The sequence below is a fragment of the Petromyzon marinus genome, chromosome 30 (assembly GCF_048934315.1).
Source record: "Petromyzon marinus isolate PM22_M1 ecotype Great Lakes invasive population chromosome 30, UKy_Petmar_22M1.pri1.0, whole genome shotgun sequence".
Classification (NCBI taxonomy): domain Eukaryota; kingdom Metazoa; phylum Chordata; class Hyperoartia; order Petromyzontiformes; family Petromyzontidae; genus Petromyzon; species Petromyzon marinus.
This window is the reverse complement of record NC_133696.1, coordinates 11,874,004-11,896,132: the sequence shown is the minus strand read 5'-3', so window position 1 is coordinate 11,896,132 and position 22,129 is coordinate 11,874,004. Positions and strand designations below refer to the sequence as shown.

General features: G+C 46.5%; 1 protein-coding gene across 5 annotated transcripts in view; it reads right to left on the bottom strand.

Moving 5' to 3' along the window:
* The window catches only part of LOC103091698 (semaphorin-3C), a 415,462-nt gene that overhangs the window by 245,921 nt on the left and 147,412 nt on the right, over positions 1 to 22,129 (bottom strand). For 3 of the 5 annotated variants that reach the window (XM_032963566.2, XM_076070749.1, XM_076070750.1), the window contains one exon: positions 7,765 to 7,790. The exons of the other annotated variants lie outside the window; for them this stretch is intronic. The gene's annotated coding sequence lies outside the window, so the exon portion shown is untranslated. The remainder of the gene's footprint in view (positions 1 to 7,764; positions 7,791 to 22,129) is intronic. 5 annotated transcript variants of the gene reach the window in all.

The window sequence follows — 22,129 nt, the reverse complement described above, 5'->3', positions numbered from 1 at the left end:
TTTGTTTAAACCTCATTGCAGCCGGATCTCTAACGAAGGCTGACGTATTATGTCACTACAGCTTTCACGGGTTTTTTTCCATTTTTGCGGAAGGAATTTCCCATGTTCCTGGATGCAGCGGAGAGGTATTTTGTGTAACGGGCGGACACAATGTCTCGGTAATTCAATGCTACCAGCAAGTTTATTATTGCGTACAATAATACACGTGACCTTTTATATGTGTACGTTGAACTTCTTTCGCACCATATTCTTGGTTCTTTCGGTAAAGTCACGTGACTTTACCGAAAGAACCAAGAATATGAATCACTGCAGTCACGAAAGCTTTAAATCAAAATTATTTCGCACCGTACGTGACCAACCGTGCTAAACGTTGGTGCGAGGAAAGGACAACAAACTGAACACCAAAAGCGGTTCGAAAGAAATGACTTTTGAACCTAGATTATTTAAAATGCAAAGCTCCCAGTAGCTTTATATCGGACGGAGGAGCGTTCCAGACGGCCGCAGACGCGCATCTGAAAGCGCCGCGCGATGCCATGACCGCTATCTTTGATCGATGGTTCGCCAAAAGCTGCTGCTGCTGCTGCGTGGATGATCGGAGTTCGCTTGGTGGTCCAATTACTGCGCTAATGTAATAGCCATTCTCGGCACTCGGTCAACTCAGCACTGCACGAACACCTCTCTGTGCCGTGTCTCTCATCGAGGTCGTTCGACCACAGTTCACCGTGCTAGTTAGCGTGGCATGCGGAAGAGGAACCTGCCATGGACTGGTCCAGTGACCGCCAGGGTTGAGGAATCACACTCGGGTCACCGTGTCTGTAGCACAACGCGTTAACCACTGCGCCACTGTTCCATTCCATACAATAACATATTGTTTAAACGCGTGGTTAGTCGTGTGCTCGATAACGACAACTTTAATTGTTATTTTTGATGCTTTAATCGTGAAAGCGCTACTAACCTGTGTATGTATGCGTGTGTTTACGGATTTGCGTGTGCCTTCGCCGACAGTTAAAGAATGGACACGAGACACTGCAACGTGCACAGATTGCACTCAATTATTTACTGCAGAAATATGTAGAGTGTTTACGTTAACTTGGCAAATGGCTTCAGACGTTGAGCTCTTAGTCACACAATAGATAATATTATTCGGTAACAGTTCCAAACGACATCTGCCATATGACAAATTGAGCTCTTCAGACGCGAAAATACGACACTAAATCCCAAAGTATTAGTCTCATGCCTCTTTTTGCTGTGGTTCTTGTTGCTAAGATGAAGAATAAAACTCCCCCCGATGGTGTGAATTGTTCCAGGGCACATTTCTACCCCCGATCAGCGTTCGACGGACAGGGCACAACAGACGCAAACGCCCGGGACCCCCAACGGGAGCGGCCAGTCCCAAATAGCCCCCAGAAGAAGGACGGAAAAAATTAAACAATTCGCGGCCAAGAGCTGCAGCTGTCGACAACCTGGCTCGCCAACGGCGAGGGGAGATAGCCCCCCCCCCCCACATCGTAAAGGCGATCAGCAAGAAGCCATTCCCATAACACGTTCGATGAAACTCGAGCAGTAGGAGGAGGGGGAGATGCACGCAGCGCCCAATCTTCCACCAACTCCTCCGGCCAAATTCCCTGCCCCGGCCACTCCCGGCACAGCGCCCGCCTGTCTTTGCCCCTCGCCTGCCCTTACCCTCCGCCTGCCCTTGCCCCCCCCCCCACCTGCCCTGGCCCCCCACCCACGCCACCTTATTTATTTGACTTCATTGGCGGCGGAGAGCCTCAACATCTCAACGCAAAGGGGCAAAGGGAGAGAGCCGATGAGGGCTCGCATGAGAATTCCAACGCAGTGGGACGGGCTGGAGGCCCGCGTTCAGTCTGTTACTCTGTTATGAGAGTGGCAATGAGTTTCGTTTTGGAATAAAGTCGATTATGCCGATAATCAATTACACAAAATTTCTATTTTTTTGTTTCTACCAAGAAAAATAAAAACAACCAAAAGCAATGCAAAACCACTTGGCATTCGATATTGAATCGCTCTGAATTTTGTTTGGAGTGCATTTGCCTAAAACCATGCCAACCAACAGTCGTCATTCGCAGACCAAGGCCGCACACAAAGCCGACATCGGCTAGACTATTGCGAGTTAGTGGCTTTTAATCCCAATTGCTTTTTCAAATAAACTTGTGTTCGTTCTCAGACTTGCTGTCCAATTGCCTTCCTACTCAGTGGAGGGAGTGCTTTGCAATTTTGGAAGCCACTGCACTGATGGCTCTGTGCCTGTTGCTGCAGTAAAAACACTTGGGATGTCGTTGATAAACTCAAACCATTTAATTTTCATTTTACCAGGTAAGGCCCGCTGAGCTATATAGCTATTTTTCAGAAGCGACCTGGCAATCACAAATGATAGCATAACAAAGTGGCTCATCGCGTGTAAGTTTTTTCTTTATTGCAGCCAAATACTCTTAATGCGTGACGTTAATCCACGCGACCACAGGAAGAGAGAGAGAGAAAGAGCATGCAAACTCCAAACATACAGCAGGCGTCACGGTCGGGATCGAACCCACGATCTCTTGTATACCAGGCGAGGTAGTTAACATCTCGCCACCGTGGCACCCACATGCCCTTCTTTGCCATCATTCCCACACACTGTGACCTCTGGCAGTGAAGCGACAGCAGCTCTGCGGTTTGACCCTTTGCTGGTGGTCGATCCCCTGACCCCTAACGCTGACACTGCGGGATAGAGTGGTGTACATTCCACGTTGCCGTGGTGGGAGAAAGTCCATCCTAACGTTGACCGCTGGTGCATTGCCACACAGTGGCGCTCATTTCATCAAACGTGGAGGGATGACCGTTCACACCCCAACCGAAATTTGAACAGGCCTGCAATTGTGAGTCAGGAGACCTTGCCACAGCTGTTCTGGTCACGTAATCATTGTAGGCATTGTAAAATTGTAAAAAAAACAGAAGTTCCGTAGAGTAGCGAGTTGCAATGATCGAGCATTGTCGATACAATGCTAGACGCCACCGTGTTGGCTATGCCACGACTGAATGAGTCGTAGGGCCCTGATGTGAAAATCGCAGAACCTGAACATATTTTACACGTGGTGATCAAACGTCTAAAAGTATAATAACAATAGCTATGTTACAATCCACATTGAGCCACAAATCGGCTGTATAGAGACACACACACGATCTGTTTAATCACAGGCAGAGCCGCTGACGTTAAAAACAACACGAATGTTCAAGCGGAGCCACGACTATAGCCCTAGACTGTGTAGGTTTGTGGAGTTATGTTGCAGCTATAAACACATACACGTTATAGCTCAGATGCGACAAGAGGATGTTTTATAGTCATTAATAATTCCGCCCCACTCTACCTATGACATTATGGAGACGGATTGGTTATTGCCACTTTAGAAAGGAGCTATAAAATGGAAACATCTAAGGGGTTGCTCTCTATTCTAACCTTCTAGGGTTTTACAGTTTACTTCTGCATCATTATTTTTCTTGACGGAGGTCATCTGAGAGCACGTCCACGATGCTATCAGTTCGCGTGCAGGAGCAGAGTGGAATATTGCAACGCGTGATCGCGAGAGGCGGCCGGGCGGCTTGGGGCGGCCTTCACCCAGCAGGGGAGTGATCACGGCTTTACGATGATGATGATGACGACGACGATGATTACTTTCACAAGTGAAATGAAATAACTTCGCATTCGACCGTGCGTGGTTTCTTGAGCAGAAAGAAAACACCCGGGGGGCACCCAGGGATCGTGGCTCACTCCTGGCAAGGGGGTGTGGGGGTCTCGGGGCACACGTGGACGTGCACACAAAGACAAAGATCCCCCGTATAGCCTTAACAGACTGTTGGGACAAGTGCTGTTAGCAAGCACCTATGAAGGCCAGAACGGTCACACGAGGGGGTTGTTGGCCAACACCACGCCCGGCCGCCTTCGTCTCTCCAGTGGCGATGTTTTACATACCACACCAGGTACTAATTTGAGGCTGAGTCGGCCTAGGGGAGGCCCAGGATCGGTTCAGATAATCGTCACCGATGTTGGCCGTGAGCGGGAAGCGAACTCGGGTCGCTGGGTACGTAGTGCAGCGTAGCGCTCACCGCTACACTACACAGGCGCACACACACACACACACGTGTCTGTGTGTGCCGACCTCCGAGATTTCCCACAAAAAAACGAACGTTGGACCTAGCCGGAGTTCCGGCGCTGGAGGGCTGTGCAAGCGACACTTGGCCAGGGAGCTCTCCGCGATGGCTTTTCACGCGAGGGTGACCACCCCCTCGGGGTCTCGTCTAGACGGCCAACTTCACTGCGAGGGCGCGCAAGGCAGGCGGTGGGGGGGGGTGTGCGCCGAGCGGGCGCCGCTACGGACGAGTGACCTCTGACACCTCGCTCACTATCGGCGTCGCATCGCAGCCCGGCCCCCAGCACGATACCGACGCCTGTTCGTCGTTCTGTCGCATCGATCGGCAACGGGAGTTGGGGGTGTGAGGACAACGAGAGAGAGCCACATAATTCTGAAATCACGGGCTTAAATGAAGGATGACCCCGCATTGTGTAATGGCTATTCGTCATAGGATGTTAGGCATCGATTGTGGCAATTGTGCGGCTGACTGTGGATTGATTAGGAGTGCTGAAGAGGGTTCACCTGATCCAGGAGCTACGCTCCGATTTGCGTCGGGAGTGGTGGTGGCAGTGTAAACGTGTAAACCTGTAAAATCTGTAAATCCAGTGATCTGGATGCAAGCAATGGTGCATGATGTAAAACTAAATTATTTTTCTTTTTACCAGGAAAGGCCCATTGAGCTACGTAGCTCTTTTTCAGAAGCGACCTGGCTATCACAGATTATAGCTCAACGAAGTGGTTTGTCGTGTGGAAATGTATAGCAGCCAAATACTCCAAACGCGTGTTTCTAGATGTGGAAAACTCGAGGCCCTGGACAAAAGTCATCGTGACCACGGGGAGAACACGCAAACTCCAAATATACAGCAGCAGGCGTCAGGGTCGAGATCGAACACACGACCTCCTGCATACCAGGCGAAGTAGTTAACATCTCGCCGCTACGGCGCCCCCAGATTGTAGATTTCACTTCAAAATAAACTTCAGAAACCACTTGGCTCGAAGACGGCCGTGCAGCGAGTGGTTTTGTGATTCCATCTACAGCGAGCTGCGAGTATTATCCAGTCACACGCGTGGATTTTTCCCCAGGTAGTCCATGACTCCTTTTGCACCGAAAGCACAGCGGGCACGAGGCCCTGCCGTGATTGGGGCAGTGAGCGGGAGCGCTCGGTGTGCGGTTTCGGGGGGTGGGGTGGTGGTTGTGGTGGTGGTGGCGCGTGACGGCTCTCACGCACAGGGGGTCCCCCGTCATATCTGGTGCTTCTCCTTGAGATGTATTGGTGTGCTGACCTTCGAGGGCGCCAGCGGCGTCTGTAGATTGTGCACGGTGCTACCGTCTCCCCTGTCCTGTATCACGCTGCGTCTTCTGTTCGTCTCATCGCTTTTCCAAGTCTCCACACCCGTGCAAAGCTTTTTCCGAGTGCGTCTTGTTGTTACGGACACCTCGGGCGCCTTCCGAGAACTCTTTAATCACTCTCTTTAATCACTCAATGTATTCGTGCATTTATCCGTATTCCCTTGTTATTAACAGTCTTGACATTCATTCGGGCTTTGCTGCATGTTTGACATTGTTCGAAAATCTAAAAAAAACCGTGCTTTTTATCTTATCTTAATGAGATTTAGATAGCGCCTCTAGCAAGGCGCTTGACAGTAATGATAACATTGTACATAGCGTGATAATTGAGATGAAGAATTTGGTTATTGTAAGTACTTTGATGACAGTAAAACAAGAGGGATTGATCAGGTGGGGTTGGGATAGGCTTGGTCCTAGCTGGGGGAGCGATAGAAAGCTGTAAGATATAATGAACGCTCTGAATGTGTAGGGTGCAGTGGTAGTGCAGCGGGTTAGTGCATTGTGCTAAGAATCTCATGGTCAAAGTTGTATTCCCAGTCACGGCTAAAATCAGTGGCAAGTGATATCTGAACCGGTCCCAGCCCCCCTCCCCCCCTTCACCAACCGGCACTAGCCAAGAAAGGTGAAGTATGATGAATCAAATACCTCTCTGGCCAACAAGGGCGTGGGAAGGCATTTAAGAACGAGTGGATTGTGAAAGGCCTGTGCATCGTTCATTATTAATTATTACTGTGCTCTTCACCATCATGGAGAGAACTGTGATGGTATTTTTTTGGTGATTATAAGCCAGCGTAAATCGTTGTCCCCAGCAATGTGCACTAAAACAATAATGTAGTGATGGGCCGCATTGGCAGTTGTGCCCAGGCCACATTTCTTTTTATTAAGAGTCAAAAACCTCTCCACCACACCCCAAAAAGGGCGTTCATGCAACACCGGTCAACGGACGCTGATATGCAATCACTTTTAATTACAATTTAATTATTTTACTAAACAAAAAAAGTAAACGTTTATTGAAAACCTCGGCGTAGCTTCTAAAGCAAAAGGTTGCATCTCAAGTGGTCCTCACACTTTGTTCAATATGTAAACAACACTAAAACAGCGCTTCGCGGTGCATCTATTGGCCTTTTGAGAACACGACCCCACAGGGGTACTGAGCCTTTCACGCTGGAATGTACACGAGGAAAATTGTATGTCATTTTCAAATTAGGGGGGTGGGTTTGCAACGACACCACCGCAAAATGACCTGCAACACCACCGGGCCACACAGCGCCGGTGATGTCATACGGCGATGAAGGTTTACTTGAAAACACATGGCCGGACTTGGCAGTTGTTCGCTTATTGCTATTGGGCCGTGGTGGCGGCGGCGGCGGCGGTGGTGGTTACCGAGAAACACCAATCTTTCACTCCAGCGCTGTCCTACCAGACAGTCTCGTCCCTTCACCTGATGAAGGCCACTTGTGTTGTGGCCGAAACTTCGTGAGAAAATTATTGTGTTACGTTATTTTATTTTATCAATTTATTATTTTATTCTCATTCTACGTGACTTTACCGAAAGAACCAAAGAAGACCAATCGCCTGTGAACGAGCAGGCCCCGGCGTGGCGAACGCGCTTTGCTCCGATCAACGAGCAGTGTTCACGGCTTCGCCGCGGCGTCAATCCGGCGCGTGTCGATGTGCCTTCGACCGCGGCCGCTCAAAGGGGGGTGGTGTCGATGCACTCGGAAATTCCAGCGAAGCTAATTTCCCGGGGCTCTCATTTGAAGGCTTCCTTATTAAATGTTTCATTCGGTATGAAACAGCGAAAGTGCAATTGCATCCGCGGCTCGTGGAAGAAGGGAAAAACATTTTAACAAGCACGCGCCGGGTGGGATTTTTAAAACAAGCGATTCGCAAAGTGCTTGGCCGTGCGCACTTGGCACACGGAAGTTGTTCTAACCTCGTGAGCGAATGTGTTCTTATGCAGGGATTTTCAACACGAACCGACGATGATCTCTCCAAGTCCTCTTCACTGCTGCCCACGTTTGCGTGACATCACGCAATAGCCCCGTGCCCTCTGGATATCAACCGCATTGAACGCGCTCAAGATATTGGTGCTGATCTACGAGCAGAACAAGAAACAAGAAAAGGCACCACCCTTTACGCAGCTTACGTAACGCCGGGCAGTGCGTAATGTAAAGGTGGACGTAGTCACCTGGGCGTCATGCGGTTTGACATTCAGAGACACAACGTCGGCATGGCGGAGTGGATTTACAAACGAGCAGGGTTTTCCTCGTGTGCTTCACTTACCCTGGTCCCCCAGATGCCTTGCGACCCTGGCAGAACAACAACAATGGCAACAACGGGAGGGGAGCAGAAGGTGCAAAAGGTTACACCCGGTGGGTGCCTTCTTGAAGTCAGCATGCAAGCACGATGCATGTGCGCACGCTGCCAGCCCTTGTTGGATAGAGCCATTGCCCAGTCAGTTTAACACGTAGCAGGCTTTCGCGACCAATATTATTCATAATAAAGGTTTTTGGGCTAGATCGCGTGATTTTTAAATGAGTCGTAACCCTCCACCATGATATTCTGGTAAGTTTTGATGTGATTTCTCTCGTCACTAAGGTTCCAGTGAACGAATCGCTTAAATTACTTGATACACTAGTAAAGAACACAGGTTTACCAAAAGATATTCCGAAACTTGCTGACCTTTGTTTAAACAACACTTACTTCTTATGGAGAGGGGATTTCTTTAAACAAAAGGAAGGAGCAGCAATGGGCTCTCCTTTATCTCCTGCTATAGCAAATCTGTACGTGGAAAACTTTGAAATAAGAGCACTTGCCTCGAGCACATTAAAAGCATCTTTTTGGTTTAGATATGTGGATGACACTTTGGTTGTCTGGCCACATGGTAAAGATACACTTAATGATTTTCTAAATCATCTCAATACACAAAACCCGGCCATCCAGTTCACCATGGAAATGGAGGTGAATAACACACTCCCGTTCCTAGATATTTTGCTTGGACATGACCTAAACGGTAAAATAACACACAGCGTTTACAGAAAGCAAACGCACACCGATGCCTATATGAATGCAGATTCGCATCACCATCCAGCTCAGAAATCCTCTCTTTTCAAGACGCTCATACATCGGGCTAAAACAGTGTCAGATGGTGAAAGTCTAGTGAGAGAGATCAAACACGTTAAAGACGCACTACGACAGAATGGCTACAATGATACTCAAATTAACAGAGCACTAAATGCCAAATCACGATCGCAAAGCAACACTGCTGAGAGCGATCAGATTGTTAAAACAATAAAAATTCCATATATCTCAGGAGTAACTGACAAATTAACCCGTATTTTGCAAAAGCAAAACATTACAGTAAGATTTGGTACAGTACACAAAATTCAAAAACTAGTATCTTGCACTAAAGACGAATTACCTAAATTATCAACAGAAGGTGTATATCGGATTAATTGTTTATGTGGCAGATGCTATATTGGACAGACGGGACGTAACATCAGCATAAGACTAAAAGAACACCAAAAAAATATTAAATGATATCAAACACAACTGTCGGCAGTGGCAGAACATGCTTGTCAACAAGGACACTCAATTGATTTTGATAACGTTGAAGTGTTGTGTAAAAATAATTATTACTGGCAAATACTAATTAAAGAATCCATTGAAATTGAGAGAAACAGAAATAACTTTAATCGTTCTGATAGCTATAGGCTTAGTGCGGCTTGGAAGCATATTATTAAATAATACATATTACAATTCCTTATAGGGGAACACATATTAATTAACGGATTACTAATGTAGCATATAATCACAATAACACACATTACAACTAATTACTAATCTACAACTCATTACTAATCATAACCACTGACTGATTACCAATCGGTTATATAATTACAATACCCCCCCCCCCCGCCTGAAATCACTGCACCTGAAATGAGTTAAATGATGACGTCACCCTGCTGCTCTATTTAAGACCGGGAGCAAGCGAGGGCTTTACCATTCTGGCGAATTGTCCGATGATGCTGGATGTAATTACCAGCGAAACGTCGTATTCAAACTGTAAATGTTGTGGATTCACTCTTCAACACACCGGTGGGCTACAGTAGTGAACTAATTGTCTTTTGTCAAAGTGACACTTTTTTTGCTGATTGGCCGTGTCGGGTGGTGGAGGGTTACGACACAGGAACCCTCTCTGCTGAGCGCTTTCATCTTAGAGCCCTCTGGTGTGCATTCACAGGTCGGTACGGCGTGTTGTTCAGGCGCGACGTCCGACGTTTCGCTTCCACTTGTTCCCGAGTAAGCTTCCAGCGATCGGAGCGAAACGTCGGACATTGTGCGGGTACAAAGCGCGCGCTGTGATCCGTGGACGCGTGTCGGAGAGGAGGACAGTGGCGCAACCCACGGACGCCCACGCAGTGTTCGTTCGTCTTGCCCTGGAGAGGGTGACTACGCTACGGAAACTTTATTTTTTGTTTGTGTCGAAAAAGGATAATACGGCGATTTTATGTTAATACGTCATGTTATAATAAACAAGTTAAAATTCAAACGAGAGCTTGTCTGATGTAACAATGCGATAAGCTTTGACTCAAAACTTTTGTGACTGCATGAATTCATAGTTGCTGGTTCTTTCGGTAAAGTCACGTAGATAGGAAGATTATAAAAAAATGTAAGTGAATAAAAATGTATCGCAATTAATTACAAAAATAAAAATACAACTGCTAATGTAGACTAAAGTAGTGGTTTTATTATTTTAACTTTATTTTTTATTTTTCTTCACTTTCTTTTTTAATATTATTTTTCTATCTTTCGCGACTTCACCGAAAGAACCAAAGAAAATGTGATAAACGTAGAAACGACAAGCCACGCGGTACTTGCAATCAGAATAACTTTGGCAAGCCTGGGGAGCGGTGGAAACAGACATCTTACAAAAAGCTTCCAATTATTTGAGGGCGCACATTCAAACATCACCGGATAATAGGCACCTGCAGAGTTCCATCACAGAAATGGGGGCCCTGTCTTTCACTTCAACACAAAATTGCTCCGAACTTTTCACCCCCACGCTTTAATTTGACGGCCTCCTGTCTTGTCTGCTTTTATAAAAAAAACAATTCTTTCACGGTTTTTTTTTTTGTCCTCCAGCAATCGGGATCAATTTTCTCAAAGACAGCGCCGCTCTCTAGCTCTGCAGTCTGCCTCGGGAGGTAATTATTGCTCGTGGCTCGCCTTAAACTTGCGAACCGCGCGCACGGAACTCTGGAGTCGGAGTCGCATTGTTTCTGTTTTGACTCTCCGCGTCAATCTCGCCTAGACACATCAAACACTGCTATGCGCTAGCTGCCTACGAGGCTGCGCTGCATTCTGCCACTGAACCCTTCAGTGGTTCCTCATTGGTGGCTCAAACAAGTGGTGAAGGTGAATGTGCAGCCCTACTAGCGGAAGGGACTCGACGAGAGAGAGAGCTCCTCGAGACTGTATTTGGCCTACTCTTCCACGCTGGCCGGGCGTCTTGGAAGAGGTGGGAGGACCCACACTTTGCCCCACCACATGCGGACCTGTCGATTGGCGAACTGGTCACACACAGGTGACCATCGCGAAATAATCTTCTTGGAGCTCTCCATTGGGGAAAACTCGTAAGTTGCAAAAAAAAAGTGTCCACCCTTATGCATCAACATCGAATGCGACGCTGTGTTCGTGTGGCGACGGTGTTCATCACGAGCAGGGCATTGGACGTCAGTCCCTTGTCAGAGCGTACGGCCTCTGTTTCTCGGCGACGCTCTTCGCGAGGAGACTCCATAAAGTCGTGCGCCTCCCCTCTCTGAGCAGCGGCGCCTTCATGAGTTGAAGCGAGCGAGCGTGAGCGCGGCGCGGCTTCTGATTTATCTCTGCGGTGTCACAGCGGACCCCGTGGAGAGACCGCGTCGGGTTCCAGCGTCTCGCCAGTGAAACAAATTTCGTCGGTAAAGCGCGCACGTGGTGACCGGCGAGACGGAGAAGCTCGCTTCACATCGCCGCGCCTGCGAGGAAGGGCGTCTTCGCGCTCGTCCTGCGTGGAATGGCACGAAAGCGAGGAGTTGAATTTCACGTGTGGTGCTGCTTTTGGAGAGCCAAACGCCCATGCGTGCCGCGAGGATTGGCCCACCTTGTTAGAAACTAACGGTGATGAGCCTTAGGGAGTCTCGTCTCCTTGTGTGCGGTTCAGCACGTTCTTGTTTTGGAGGCAACGCGGTTGCGAGATGTTAACTAACTCGCCTGGTATACAAGAGGTTGTGGGTCTGATCCCGACCCTGACGACTGCATATTTGGAGTTAGCGTGTCTCTCTCCCCGTGGTCGCGTGGAATTATCTGCGGGTCCTCCGGTTATTCCCTCCACATTTAGAATCAACGTGCGTTCATAGTGTTTGGCTGCTATATATTTCCACGTGCTAAGCCACTTGATTTAGCTGTTACTTGTGGCCGGGTCGCCTCTGAAAAAAGGGCCATGCAGATCAGTGGACCTTACCTGGTAAAATAACAAAGAGTTTATTTTATTCGTAACTCAAATAGGAACCACGAAGACCATGGACTTCTGCGTAGCCTTCACGATGACGGAAATGAGACGTGAACGTGACATCACGCTTGAATAGCCTCTTTATTCATCTTAGGTTTGATGTAACGCAAGCCTTTGTTTGGTTACTGCACTCAACGTGATTTTCAATACCATGCCGTTTCTTGTAAAAAAAAAAAACGATGTCAAGCAAATTAATTAAAATCGAGATGTACAAAAATTGCATGTGATGCCGCTTTAAATCAAGGCTTTAGAGTCCTATATTAAAATGCTACGTCGTATTTTCCGTTGTAATATACACTGCTGGATAAAGGCTTTCTCCAATATAATTTTAATATGTTACTGTATATGATCTTCCATTTGTCTCCACATAAACAAGCCAGAGACTTTGCCGATGAGACCCAGGAGATCGAAACTCGTCCAGTTTTCTTGCATAACCGTGCGGATCTGGAAAGTGAATCGGGCAATGGACTAAAAGGCGTGTTGACATGGAGATGAAGAGGTGAAGTTCTCCGTACGTTGGCTTTCATCCACAATTCTCAAGGGAAAGGGACGATTATATTTAACTTTAACCGTTTATTATCCCACCAAAGTAGGAGTTTCAAAGCTCTACAAATGATAAGAGTTATAGAAAGCAAATTTACTATGAAGGTTAAACCAATTTAAATGACAAAGAATAAGACCAAGCACGTGGAAAAGACGCATATTGTTCGGCGTGCCTGTGTATTACGATCAAATACGCGCCATGCATATTACCCCAATCTATAACTTCCCAAGAAATAAACTAAATCATGCTTCGTCCAGTATCTCCATGTAGCAAGATCTTTTAGCGTATCATCCTGTAAGTGCTCCACACTTGGTGAGGAGACATGGCACTTTGCATTAAGCACAGCCACGTCTTCAAACTCCGTTCGCAGTGGTACACAAGGATTGTAAAAAAAAAAATCTCAACACTTTATCAATGTAGTACGTCTCTGTATGTTGAGCTTATTTCGCACCGTACGTAGCCAACTGTGCTAATCGGAGGTGCAGGGGGAAGGGCAACAAAAGAAACACAAAAACACCGCCTTAAAAGGAAAAATATCTTTTTCTACATTTCTAGGATGACCGTGCCGGTGAATCAACCTACTCCTCCATTACACGCACGCCACACAGCAGGCACGCACTCTCACCAACCTAAACTGTTTACTTCACCGCAGCGTAAATGGTGTTTTAAGCTTTAAGCCAATTTCTGCCCCAAGTGCAGAGGCCCAATGTTTGGATGAGCCGGGAGTGGCGGCGTTGAGGTCAATCACTCAGGGCCCCCGCCAACAGAGCGACTCGTGGCAAAGAGGGCTTGAGGCCACGCCGGGCGTCGTCACCCCCCATCCAACCTCTCCCGGTGAGAAGGCTGGGATCAGAGCGGCCACCCCTCCTGACAGACGGCCAGGATCGCCTCTCCTGGTGGAAAATCCACTCACGCCTCCTCCATCATCCGACGATGGAGTGCTCTCGTGGCCAACGCACACACACGAACAAAAACAAGACATCTGAAAACCCACCACAGTATGTACCCCCTGCTTGTTGACGGAAATTGCAGATGTTTTTCGTCCTTTAAGAGTTTAACTGTCCTCGTGGCTGAATGGGCGCTGGCCAGTGTGGTGAAGCGTGGTAAAAATATAAATAAAAAGTCAAAATAAAACTAAAAACCCATGACTGGCATGGCTACAGGAAGGCCTTCGACCACTGGTGTACTGAGAGAATGTCTGGAGTTCATAATTTTTTATGGAAAACTTTACCCTTGAGCCTGAAAACTCACCCTTGGACAGATTACACTGAACGTAAGCAGAAGGTTCGAGTTTATTAAATTAATAATATAAAACAGGTTTTCCAATTCAAGTCAAAAACAAATCACAGTTTTTATCTCTTGAACATGTATCATATGCCACATCGAATAAAGACTCATTAATTTTAAAAAAATATTTTACAACCTTCACCATGGCCACTTAAGCTACGTTATCCACAGCTGTGGGGATTTTGTAACCTGTATGGACAAGAGCTTTATAGGTCATCGGATTCCTCCAGGACAAAATAAAGATTCTGACTGTGATGTGTTCACATCCCGATCCTGCCTCCCCATCCCACCAGCCATTCCAACGTCACAACTCAATCATTGTGTTCTCTCTTTTATTTTCTTCGATCAGAGGAAACAAGAAGATGCTCGGTGTAGTCGGCAACTTGGCTTCGTTCATCATTTCGGGGTTTTTTTCAATGCTTTGCTTTATGTAACCCCCCCCCCCCCCTCTCTCGAACTCGTGGGTCTCCCTGGTCCTATGCCTTGTTTTACTGTGCCTCATTCGTTCCGTTAGCCTAAAGATATCGAGTGCACGCATCCATGTAGACTGAAGAATCACGTGATGTTTACATGCCACCTGTTTGAGAGTTGGGCCGTGAGGCTAGCGCACACACACCACGTGACCCAACGGAATGGGCGTCTATCATCCACTTCATTGTCCAGGCAGAGCGCTCAGGCGGCGAGATGTTAACTACCTCGCCTGGAGTACAGGAGGTCGTGGGTTGGATCCAGACCCTGACGCCCGCTGGATATTTGGAGTTTGCATTTTATATCTCCCCGTGGTCGCGTGGATTTTTCTTCAGGTCCTCCGGTTGTTTCCCCCCACATTTAAACACATGTGTTTAGGATATTTGGCTGCTATAAATATCCACGTGATACGCCACTTCGTTGAGCTAACAGTTGTGGCCAGATCGCTTGTGAAAAAAAGAGCTATATAGCTCAGTGGGCCTTAACTGGTAAAATAAAATAGTTTATATTTATATAAAAAAAAACTGAGGGGTGGAGACTGGGATTGAACCATTGACCCTTGCAAACTGCCACGAAGGTAATCCCATTGATCACCGAGTCATTCAACTGCGCAGCAGAAGGAGGTAAGTCGCGGTGATGTTTTTGTGGTGGCTTAATGCTGGCTTTCCTATTTTACCCGAGCAGGTGACATTAATGATCATATCAGAGGTCAAAATCGCGTTTGAACGTTCAATTTCACATTTCTCTGCTGGGAACCAGCCTCTCCACAGGACAGCCACTCATGACTTTTCACAAAGTAGTACATTATTGTGAGTACGGTATCCCATTAATACGATTGGCTGAGCCCAACTCCAATAATGACTTAAAACTCACAACCTCCCAGCCGTTTGACACATGATATATCATAGAGATAAGGGTACTCTCAATGCTGATAGCGCCGGCGTGTTGGGAATGAGGACACCACGCACTTATTGCCTTGCTGTAGCTCTATCAAGAGGCTGGGGAATGTAAATATATACATACACAGAAGAGGAGTGTCGCTTTGCCATGCAGCTGAACCGTGTCAGGGCAGCGCATTTTTTTTTATCCAAACGTCAAATGCTCCGTGCCCCCGCAGAGACACGAAGCCACGAGATTGAGCGGCTTTCTGCTATGGCTAAAAAGCTGCCCCTGGAGTTTGCTCCAACGGTGTCCACCACGGCACCCTGGAACCGCGTCCCGTCCTCCCCCCCCCCTCCCCCCGGGACCGTTCTCCAAAAAAACAGCTCCGTGTTTGTATCGGTTAACAGTTTGTGAACGCGATAAAATGTCAAAACAGAAACACGCGTTAAGTGCACGTGTCCATACTGATTTTTTTTCCACCCCAAATGAATTAGATCTGTGGCATGATCAGAAACGCAACTGCAGTGCGGTTATGAGAAAATCGCTGAACCATGTATATATTTATATATATACTCCTTTATATTGACTAGGTTCAAAACTCATTTCTTGAGAACCGCTTTTTGCGTTCCGTTTGCTGTCCTTCCCCCGCACCTCCGATTAGCGTGGTTGGCTACGCACGGCGCGAAAGCAGCCCAACATGCGCGCATACGCACGCGAGTCAACTTCAGTGAAGGTTTTCAACTGAATTGTAGAAATGCACAAAGTATTGGCATGCTGTACGTGGTCTCCTCACGCTGCAGTGGCGGGACGCTGCATCTTTCACAGGCAAGATCACGGCACCGTGGCTGCTGATATCATCGACGTGTATTTCTACAAGAGTCAATTAATGGATCAGTTTGAAAACGACATTAGGGAAAGAAATGTCAACTGAGCCATCAGCTGACACCAACAGATGACAGACGCTTGCTCAAGCGGTGCATTCTTTACATGTTTGGCTGGAACCAATCCCGAGAGAGAGAAAAACGAACATAAGTAAAGTAGCCTGCGCCCTAATGGAATGGGTGTTCAATTTTTCTCGGGGAGAATAAAAAAAAATGCATGCCCTTGGCTCAGAGCTCATTGCATCATGGGGATATGTCTCACATTACGAGCTTAGCAGAAGAATTTTGCCGCTCAGCATGCTGCAAAGATTGAGACGATCGAAACGACAGGAGATTGGCGCTGACTGACAAGATAACGAGGGTCGGCAATGTCGAACACTCCACCGCCGCTCGCAGCTGACCGCCGCGGATAGAAAGCGACGGGAAACAAACCGAGTCGCCGCCGCCGTGGACGGAGGAGGAAATCGGAGAGTTTAATGTACTCCGCAAGAAGTGTACCTGCAGTTCTTCGGAGATAAGATCCCCGCTGCAGACCTCCGGTTACACGACGCCGGGCAAATGACAATTTCCAAAGCAACGTGGCGAACACGCGTTGCACGGGGCTCTGTGTGGAGCGAACTGGGCTCACTCTTCGGTCCACTTTGTCCAAACAAATTACCGTGTGCTATTCCATCCGCCAATTCATTCTCTGCTGTGATTAGCAAAGTTTTACAAAGAACGATAGCGCTGTTCAGGAGGACGTCACCTGCCTGTCAAACCCAACTCTGCACCGCGCTACGTTTCTGTCTGGAAGGTAATGGGTCAGAACGTGTATTGCTTAAGCACGCAAGTATATTTTGCGCGTGTATTAAAGGCATAATCCGGTACGAATTATTAAACTGAGCACCAAGACAGTAATTTTTGTGAAAACACACGTGGTAATTGCTTTTTTGGCCTCAAAGCAGAAAGCAAGAAGGCAAGAACCCATACACGTGCTTGCACTATTGCATCATCATCATCACAGCTTCCATTGCAGGTAACACAAGAGGTTAATATCCACATGTGTAAACACGGATTCTGGCCCAGAGTACAGGAAATCGCCATGCCGAACAGTAATATATCATTATACACTGTCTGAGCAGATTGTGGGTAACAATCTAATTTTTAAAATTGCTGAAAAATTCCGTTTTTTTTCTCAACTTTTTTTTAAACATGTAAAGTCCACCACAGCTATAAAAAGAAATAATTCTGCAACGATAAAAAGACGTTCTTTTTTCAGAAGCGTTTGTTTAAGCAGCAAAAACCCTGGACCGGTTTCAACTTTTGAGTCTCATCGGCAGGGCGTGGTTTGCTAAACAAACGCCGCTGGGTCTGCCAGGGGCTCTCGACGAACGCCCCTGCAAGGACACGAGGTGGGGACTTTGAGTGCCTGGCTCTTATACACTCGGACGGGGTGCACTTTGCCGCGGCAACAATGCTAGCACCTAACGTTCGACTGGCCAAACTCCACGACTTCAACAAACAACAAAAAACAAACCAACAAAATACCAACCTTTGTCCCTTTTTAGGTTTGAGCAAAAAATATTTGGTGTGTACAATCTTAAAGAAGCTTCCACGGGATTTAGTACTCATATGCTGAATTTATTTTTCTTCATAGTAGTGGACTTGCTTACCTTACCCATACGCTGCACTCCAATCGGTTTGCGTGGTGTGTTGCTGTAACTTTGTGACCCGCCCCTTACTGGACATCTGGTGAAAAAGAGCTTCATAGCTCATCGGATTCCTCCTCCTGTTTCAACGAAGATGATGATGATGATAACAAAGAGTGTCGTTGACAGTGTGTTTGTTGAGGGCACCAACAGGTGTTTTGCATAAGGCCCGGTGGTCTCGTGTCTTGGCTTCCACTAAGTTGCCGGTGATTCATTTTGGGCCTCGATCGTGGGCTGGTTGGGTGATTTTTTTTGCGCTGGCAATTTTTTTGTCTTCTGATTGCGTTGTCGTCACACAAACAGCTGCAACCCAACTGGCCGTAATGAGTAAACTCAGGCCTGGTGACCCACCGCCAGTGAGTAAGTGCGTACCCATGGGAATGGCACTCAGGGACGGGTCAAGCCCTTCTGTGGGTGTCACACCGAGCATCCTTCATCTCAGTCACCCGCAGTGAACCTCAATATTTGTCAAAGTAGACCGCAGAAGATGCGGCCAATGCCTGTTGAACTTCTTTCGCACCGTACGTAGCCAACCGTGCTCGTCGAAGGTGCGGGAGAAAAACAACAAACTAAACACACTTAAAAAAAACTGTTCTAGAAAAATGAGTTTTCTATCTGGAAGATTTAAAAGTGCATAGCTCCAGTGGCTTCCAAATATTGGAAAGAAGAGCGTTCCAGACGGCCGCAGGAGCTCGTCTATAAGTGCCCAATGCAGTGACATTCTTATCCAACACTACAATTCAATAATTAAATTCCCTTTGAAAAATATCAGAGCACACTACAAATCGGTTTTTTTTTGTATTCCTTTGAACACTAGAATGTCTCTTGTCATCGCACGATCGAGTCAGGGCAACACATTCTAGGCGAGAGGTGAGAAACTATTTTGTTGTTTTCTTGCGTGTGACAGGTAACATCACTCACATTACCAACCAAATCTGTTAGCCATGCCGGAAAGCCGGGTCACAATCCTATTAACCGGCTTGTCCTGTTATCCACAAAATTGTAAGCAAACAGAAGTTCTAAGTAACTGGAAAATATGGTGATAAATGTACCCATATGCAGAGCACGAATACTGCAGGATATGGGTTTGACACATCACGCATATGGTGCTGCGTGGTATGCCTTGCATACCAGGAGACTTCCCGTACCTTACCGTATTGTGACTCACAGGAACTTATTGTTGCATTCCAAGATTTGTAATGCATTTGTCATTCGGACAGAATTCCAGTTTCCTGATTGTAAGCGTCATTAAGTACTGTCATTTTTTAAACGTCCTCGAATACACAGCATAGATCCGTTAACACGTAGGCTTTCGCGACAAATATCATCCATAATACAGTTTTTTTGGGTTAGATCGCGTAAATACAAATGTGTCGTTAAACCTGCCACCACCCGATACAGCCAATTAGTGAAGGTTTGTCACGTAAACAGAACGTGGCCAATTCGTTAGCACACCGGTGTGTTACAGAGCAAATCCACAACATTTAGAATCTGAGTACGACGTTTCGCCAGTAATTACAACTAGCTTCATCAGGCGACAGACAGATTTGTGGAGAAATCCTCTTCCTGTTTTTCGTAGACAGCTCAATCCACTGAGAGTGTTGGGGGGGGGTAGCGGCACGTGTCATGCCGTTAACGCATCACGATCCAATGTGTACCACACCCTGTGTACTAAAAAAACTAAAACTATATATTATGAGACCTCATTTGCCAGTAACAAGATATAGGAATAGGTTTTACCCTTTTAACTGGCACAAAAACTGACACCTTTATTCAAGGCATCATGTTTGCAATAACCACAACACAAGCAGTCAAAATGCAAACAAAAAAGACTAAACTCCGATAATAATATGCACTGTCCTTGAATTTGATTGGTCCACACCGAGACGGCTTTTCTTAGAGCCTAGTCTCCATTGGTGTTGGACCAGAAGACGCCAAAAGGCGTACAACTCAAAAACAGCGCACTATCAGTGCATATTATTATCAGAGTTGTCTTTTTGTTTGCATTTTGACTGCTTGTGTTGTGGTTATTGCAAACATGATGACTTGAATAAAGGTGTCAGTTTTTGTGCCAGTTAAAAGGGTAAAACCTATTTTTATATCTTGTTACTGGCAAAGGAGGTCTCATAATGTAAATGCTCACCCCGAGCCCTCAATACTCTGATAGTGCGCTGTTTTTGAGTTGTACGCCTTTTGGCGTCTTCTGGTCCAACACCAATGGAGACTAGGCTCTAAGAAAAGCCGTCTCGGGTGTGGACCAATCAAATTCAAGGACAGTGCATATTATTATCAGAGTTGTCTTTTTTTTGCATTTTAACTGCTTGTGTTGTGGTTATTGCAAACATGATGCCTTGAATAAAGGTGTCAGTTTTTGTGCCAGTTAAAAGAGTAAAACCTATTCCTAAAACTATATATTTTTTTTAAACGATAAACTATTAATATTTATCCAGGTAAGGCCCACTGAGCTATATAGCTCTTTTTCAGAAGCGACCTGGTCACAAATTATAGCTCATGTGGAAATGTATTGGAGGCAAATACTCTAAACGCACGTTGATTCTAAACGTGCAGGGGAAAACCGGAGGACTCAGAGAAACATCCGCGGGCAGAACACGCAAACTGCAAATACACAGCAGGCGTCAGTGCTGGGATCGAACCCACGACCTCCTGTATTCCAGGCGAGGCAGTTAACATCTCGCCACTGTAACGAGATCAACCTCCTCTGCTTTGCAATATCACAAATCGCAAGGAACTGTCTAGCGCTCACCCACACCTTGCCGCGAGTGAGACGTCAGCCTACTGCGTTTTGCTCTCAACGTGTTGCACATTTGGAGGAACAAATTCATCGGATGGCCTCATTATCTGAGATACTGTTAATAACCTAAAGCCCAAGTAAGCTGCGCTACCCTTACATTATATGTATCTGGTTGCCCTGCACGTGCTGGAGAAGGAGGCTGTCACATGGCTATCTGGCTATGTGGGAAGACGTCCACTCACATTTAACATCGACGTACAAATGTATTAATTTAATCATGTATTTATCTTGTGTATCTGGTCCTCTGTGTAAAAGTCACGTGTGGACGCGTTCGCGAAATAAATAAATAAATTATACTCATCTAATCTTATCCACATATTGCTGACCCGCCCCTACTGGACATCTGTGAAAATGAGCTTCATAACTCATCGGATTCCTCCAGGATAAATAAAGATTCTGATTTGCCTAAAAAAAGGCAACTCAATGTTGTTGTATTTTCTCAGTATTGCTAAATGATGCGAAAATGTCAAAGGAGCACCTGTGATTGCCTGCTCACTCCATTGTTGGTGGAAGGGCCTTTACCAAAGGAAGCATGACCCCTCTAGACAGTATTTGGCCTTCTCTTCCATACTGGCTGAATTTTACCACGGTACATATATTGCAGTTTGCGCGCAGAAGAACGCATCGTGGAAGCATCCAGAAGGCTGCTGTTGTACAGTTTCTCAAACACCTGCCAAAAATATACCTGCCAACGGAGTGAATTTACGTGGTCTCTACACAGGGGCTTTCGTTGGCGGGGGGGGTGGGGGGAGGAGGTTGGAGGTGGTGGTGGAGGGATTCGCAGAAATATGTGAAAACGCATATTGTTTTCAAAGCGCTGCGATTGGTTTTCACAGCGAGGGAGCAAAGCGGAGAGAGCTTCTCCTGGCCGAGACTTCGCTGCAAACAAACAGCCGTGAGCCGAGGCGCGTGCCTGCACCGCCCACAGCGATGCCTGCGTACCGCTTAGACGCATCCCCAATCCCTGCGCCACAGGTACCGGGGCGTTTCGATAATGAACATTTTTTGTTTCTGTTATTTTTTTTTGCTTCTCCAATTTTACACTACCAAGTAAAATAAAATAAAAACATTGAACTCGCTGCGTGTTATTGACTGCCGAACAAAATTCCTTGCATTGCTGCAAACTCCTGTGCTGATGCCAGAAATGAAATAAGTATATTTATGAAGACGTAAATAATAGACACTACTTAAGAGAGAATAACTCTAGGATTAAACAATGATGGTGCCCTGTTAATCTGCCCAAGTCCGGCACCTGCAACACTAAAAGGAAGTTTTAACGGTACGTGGCAGGCTTTGCTTGCATAGCCGCAAGGATGTTTATATACTCAAAATTTTAAATGAATATATTGACAGTATTTGAAACATAATTAGCATTACACAAATTAATAAGGCACTCGCCACGAATATCAATATTACAGTACTTGCTCAAATAATGTCCGTAAGTCACAGAGAATTGGATGCAGTTATTTTTTACTCAAGGAAGTGAACTTCATTGATATTTCCCAAATTAAAGGCCAATTTAAATGACACAAA